The sequence below is a fragment of the Rattus norvegicus genome, chromosome 19 (genome assembly GCF_036323735.1).
Source record: "Rattus norvegicus strain BN/NHsdMcwi chromosome 19, GRCr8, whole genome shotgun sequence".
Taxonomy (NCBI): domain Eukaryota; kingdom Metazoa; phylum Chordata; class Mammalia; order Rodentia; family Muridae; genus Rattus; species Rattus norvegicus.
The window spans coordinates 52589049-52594814 of record NC_086037.1 but is presented as its reverse complement, the minus strand read 5'-3'; the positions used below and the strand labels follow the sequence as shown (position 1 = coordinate 52594814).

Below are 5766 nucleotides of genomic sequence, written 5' to 3'. Positions count from 1 at the left end.
AGGAAAACCTATAGATTTTATGCATAATATTTTTGAACTCCTTGTTTTGAAAGAATTTCAAACTCTAGATTGCAAGAGCAATCTAGTGTACTTATTATTTCCTTATTCGTTTATTACTGTGTGCATATGCACATGTGTATGATATAGGTGCATGTGTATACACATATGTATGCCACGGTACATGGGAGGATATCAGAGAACTACTTTTGTAAGTCAGTTCCCTCCTTTCAGATATGTGAGGCCAAGGCCTTTACCTGCCATGCCGTCCTGCCAACCCTCCGTCATTTCTTTCTGAACTGTGTGAGAGTAAATTGCAGACATCTTGACCCTTCCCCCCTTTAATGGCTCAGAATATATTTCCTAAGAAGCCAGTGCTCTCTGATAGAACTACGCCACACCATAAAGAGTGGAGTTCATTACCAGTACAGTATTGCTGGCTATTAAGCAATGTCCACATTTTTCCACTCGTGTGCACTTTTCTATGTAGCTTTTGGTATTGGCTGCATCTGGCCTCATACATCACAGCTGGGTGCTCTACCTGTTGGATCCTTCCACCTGTGACTCAGCCCCTTCCACCTGTGACTCAGCCCCTTCCACCTGTGACTCAGCCCCTTCCACCTGTGACTCAGCCCCTTCCACCTGTGACTCAGCCCCTTCCACCTGTGACTCAGCCCCTTCCACCTGTGACTCAGCCCCTTCCACCTGTGACTCAGCCCCTTCCACCTGTGACTCAGCCCCTTCCACCTGTGACTCAGCCCCTTCCACCTGTGACTCAGCCCCTTCCACCTGTGACTCAGCCCCTTCCACCTGTGACTCAGCCCCTTCCACCTGTGACTCAGCCCCTTCCACCTGTGACTCAGCCCCTTCCACCTGTGACTCAGCCCCTTCCACCTGTGACTCAGCCCCTTCCACCTGTGACTCAGCCCCTTCCACCTGTGACTCAGCCTTTGTTTTGAGGAGAACATAATAATTGTTTAAAAACATCTCTCAGTTTGGGTTTGATACTTTACAGAGATGAGATTTGGGTTGCACTTCATGCTGGACTGCTGGCACAATGCGGTACACTAAGGACAACCTACCAGGTGGACAAGCCTATCATTGTGTGCCACTTTTAGCAATGGTTGCCTGGATCAGTCAGCCAAAGAGGTTTAAGCTAGGTTTTGTTTTGTTGGTTTTTGTTTTGTTTTGTGTTCTGGTTTTTTTTTTTTTTTTCATTCTAAAGTGACTATTTCTACCTTCGTAACTGATTGGAAGTGAGAATGAAATTAAACAAATGTCCTGTTCCTCACCATGGTGATGTAAATAAGAATGTCCCCAGAAACTCATATATTTGATTGCTCAGTCATTCAGATAGTGGCACTACTAGAGAAGGATTAGGAGGTGTGGTCTTGTTGGAGTGGCTGTGGCTTTGTTGGAGTGGGTGTGGTCTTGTTGGAGTGGGTGTGGCTTTGTTGGAGTGGGTGTGGTCTTGTTGGAGGAAATGTGTCCTTGAGGATGGGCTTTGAGGCTTCAAAATCCAAGCCAAGAAAAACGTCTCTCCCTTCCTGCTGCCTGCGTATCTGGGTGTAGAACTCTCACCTACTTCTCCAATGCCATGTCTGCCTGCATGTTGCCATGCTTCCCACCATGATGAGAATGCACTAAACCTCTGAAACTATGAGTCTTCATGAGTCATGGTATCTCTTCATAGCAATAGAATTCTAACTAATAGCCATAGTATTGGGGGCTGGAAAGGTTAAAAAAAAGATTAATAACTCTTGTTGCCCATTCAGAAGATCTGAGTTCAGTATCTAACACCCACATCAGGCAGCCCAAACCATCTACAACTCCAGCTCCATGACACCCTTGGCCTGTATGGGCATCTGCACTACTGTACACATGCCAATAAGCAGACACACACACACACACACACACACGTACAAGTAAAAATAATAAGAGACAATTCCTTTCTTAAAAAAGAGTGCGATCCACTGACAATTCTGGACTGCTAAACTGGCTGGGGATTCCTCGGACAGTATAAAGGCTTCAGCAAACCTAATTTATCCCAGTGCCTGGGCACGTTACCCACACTGCATCTCCTCCCTGCTCCAGGGTACATCCTTTTAGATTTGAGGATGTTGTTTAGGGAAATCATGGTGTGGTGCTGGAAAGATGGCTCAGTGGTTAAGTAAGCATTGTCCACTCTCCAACAGGACCTGGGCTCATTTCCAAACATCCACATAATGGCTCACAATCCCCTATAACCAGAGTTTCAGAGGCTCTAACACTGTCTTCTGACCTCTGCGGCTGCTGCAGGCTGTGTGTGTGTGATATAAATATATGAAAAGTTCTTATACACAGAAAATAAACAATTAAATAAATATTTTAAGGAGGAGGAAGAAGAAGAGGACATGATGAAGCAGTCAGGAGGGACCATGACCTTTATTTACTTAGGGGAAGATTGATACAGTTTAATCATGGAGACGTGTGTGTGTGTGTGTGTGTGTGTGTGTGTATGTGTGTGTGTGTGTGTGCCTCTTCTTCATTTCTTCCCAGAACAGTATAATGTGCCTGCAGATGGACCAGTGCAAGAGAGCAGAGCTCAAGCAGATGGATTGGGTACCAGTCGGTGTCATTCAGGCTTTTCAGATCATTTTTAGAAATGCTAATTTTGAAGTAACAGGAAATAGATATGGGAAGTATAGCATTTTCTACTCTTATATCGACTCTAATACAAGGGTGACGGGTGCAGAGGAAATCTGAGCTACCCCAACCTGTTAGAGACAGCACCAAAATCTCTTCTGTACACAGACTGGAAAATTGCTGTGCCAACCGGATCTGAGCCTTCGGTAAGGAAGAACTTTTCAGAGTGCACATCGTGAAAGGGCCGTTTTACAAGAACAAAGGTGTTTGTGGAAAAGAAGTGTTTCACATCTGCTGGTTCCTACAACCAAGAAGCTGCTAACAGCAAGGCAAGGCACTCAGCATCATGAAATCCACACCTGCATCTCTTCAATACAGGTGTGCCCGCTGCCGGGAGTGGTTTCTGCACCTTTCTCTCTTAGAAGGTGTCAGAAGAGGGACTTCAGTCTGTTTCCTGAATGTGATGTGTTTGCCTTTCGTTTATCCCGGTGACTTGAAGACTTGACGGTGTGTCACGTGCGTCTAAAGCAGTAGGGTGACCCCAAACACTAGAGGATGTGCAGAGGTGTGTAAGTTACAAAACAGAAAAATTCAACCCATTATCCCATCTGCGGGAAACTAGCTATGACTGGGAATAGTCATATGACGTGACTGTCATCAACAGACAAAACGCCTCTACAAGACTGGCCTGGTAGAAAAGGCTGTGGGCCAGGTTCTTGACTGATGATTGGTGTAGGAGGGCCCAGCTCATGGCTCCTGAGTGCCATAAGAAAGCAGGCTGAGCACGCCAGTAAACAGCGCTCCTCCGTGACTTATGCATCAGTTCCTGCCTCCAGGTTCCTGCCCTAAGTCCTGCACTGACTTCTCTCAGTGATGGAGGGTGACATGAGAGTTGTAAGCTGAAGTAAACCCTTATCTCTCCATGTTGTTTTTAGGCATGGTATTTTATTACAGCAATAGGAACCTATCTGAGACATCATGTTAATCAAATGAAGCCAATCTCGGAGAGACAAATACTGTTTCCCCTCATATGTGGCTCCTGGGGTTTACTATAGATATAAAAGTAATCATGTATGTATATATGACATAGAAATAGTAGTGACGGTTCCAGGGGAAGTGGAGGGAAAGGGAGAAGGGGAACAGACTAGATATATGATATTATTTGTATGAAAATGTCCTCCTTATGCAACAGTCCCATGTATGATGAAATGATTTTTAAAGAAAATTTAAAACTGATTCCAGGAGGAGCAAAACACTTGCCTAGTAAAAATAGGCCTGGGGTTCAATCACCAGAATATCTCTCTCTCTCTCTCTCTCTCTCTCTCTCTCTCTCTCTCTCTCTCTCTCTCTCTCTGCCTCTCTGCAAGAAAAATAACCTAGTATTTTTTGTCAGTATTGACTGAAACCCAATACTAAGATTTCCTCTGAATGTCTTCAGTGTAAGATATAAGCAAGTATCTATGTCCATAAGCGTATCCTGATCCTTATGTTCCTAACAAGAGTCTTACACATTAACCTTTTTTTAACTAGGCAAAGAATTTTATTAACCTTTTCCACACTTTACCCCCAGGTTTCCTCAGCTTAATTTGCAGCAAAGAATGAATTAAGCATGGGCGAACACTGAAAAGAGCGGCAGTGTCCTGGAGGCTTGCGCTTAAAAACATAAGAGGTCTAGATTTTATCAGATCCATAGTAAACAATTTTTTAAAAAGCAGTCATGATATAACATAGCAGGTGCTGCGTGTAACTTCTGCAAGTGTCACCTTCTTCAGAAGTTGCTTCAATTCAGTTTGCCTCGTTCTTAGAAGCCTCATCAGAATTCTCCACCAGATCTGGAACTTCATCACCCGCCCCCTCTCCAGGAGCAAGTGGTGCTTTTCCATCCACAGATTGTTCGGGCAGAGCTTCCGCCGGTCTCCTTAAACTAGTCAGACTGTCAGCAGCAAGCTGGCTGAGGATGCTGGGAAGCATTTCTGTCAGCCACTTTGTCTCGGCGCGCCCGGTAATGGGGAAGGTGTTTGCTGCCAGAGACGCCTGAACTTTAGAGTTGTTAAAATGGACCACTGTTCCTTGGTTTGTAAACATGTTCACCTCTTCAATACCAGAGATATTGCTTACCCCTAACTTCTTTAAGGAGAGCTGCAGGTTTTTTTGTTTGTTTGTTTGTTTGTTTAATCGTCTGCTGTGGCTGTTCTGGGAACCACCTTCTTCTCTCTATGAGCAGTTCCTTTCCCACCATTGCGCACTTGTGCCTGCAGTTTGGCGAGTTTTTCCTGGTTCATGATCGTTTCTTTCACCTTGTCGGAGTGGAAATGGGGCTGCATGGGGGACTAAGGTTCATGCTCAGGGGTTCTCGGGCAGACCAGCTGAGTTAAGGCGCACACACGAGGGGGTGCAAGATGGCCGCTAGAGGAAGGTCCCAGATTAACTAATTGATCAGTGTAAAATTATTTATGTTCCAAGAAAGAGGAGGATCAGAAGGAGGAGGAGAAGAAAAGGAAGGAAGGAAGGAAGGAAGGAAGGAAGGAAGGAAGGAAGGAAGGAAGGAAGGGAGGAAGGAAAAAAGGTAGACCTGGCCTGTAATCCCAGCACTTGGGCATCTAATGTAGGAGGAGCATCATCTTTTTGTGATTTTTTTTCCCATCTTTTTATATGTATGGATGTTTTAACTGCATTTGCCTCTGTGCACCACATGTGTGCTTTGTACCTGCATGGGCCAAAAGAGGGCATCTGATGTTCAAGCACTGGAGTGGCAGCTGGCTGTGAGCTGCCATGTGGGTGCTGAGAATGGAGTCAGGGTCCTTTATAAGAGCAGCCAGTGCTCTTAATTGCTAAGCCAATTAATATCATCCTCAAGAGATCATAATAATTCAAAGTCAGCTTGGGCTACCAATTGAGACCCTACCTCAAAAATAAATCAATAAAAATCAAGAGCTGGCATGGATCTTAGTGGCTGCAGTGCATACCTAGAATACATAAGCTCAGAGTTTGATCCCAGCGGAGAGAAAGAAGGGGGTGGGGAAGGAGAGTGGGAGGGAGGGAGAGAAACAAATGTGTCGGTTCATGTAGAGACTACTAACTTCCCTCTTAGAAACCGGATCTCTAAATACACATCACAAGCCTTAGATAGCAAATTCAAATACC

The 5766-nt window shown here is 44.9% G+C and overlaps 1 pseudogene; it reads right to left on the bottom strand.

Moving 5' to 3' along the window:
- Nucleotides 1-4090: 4090 nt before the first annotated feature.
- On the bottom strand, nucleotides 4091-5103 carry Btf3-ps6 (basic transcription factor 3, pseudogene 6; annotated as a pseudogene).
- Between the last annotated feature and the right edge of the window lie 663 nt (nucleotides 5104-5766).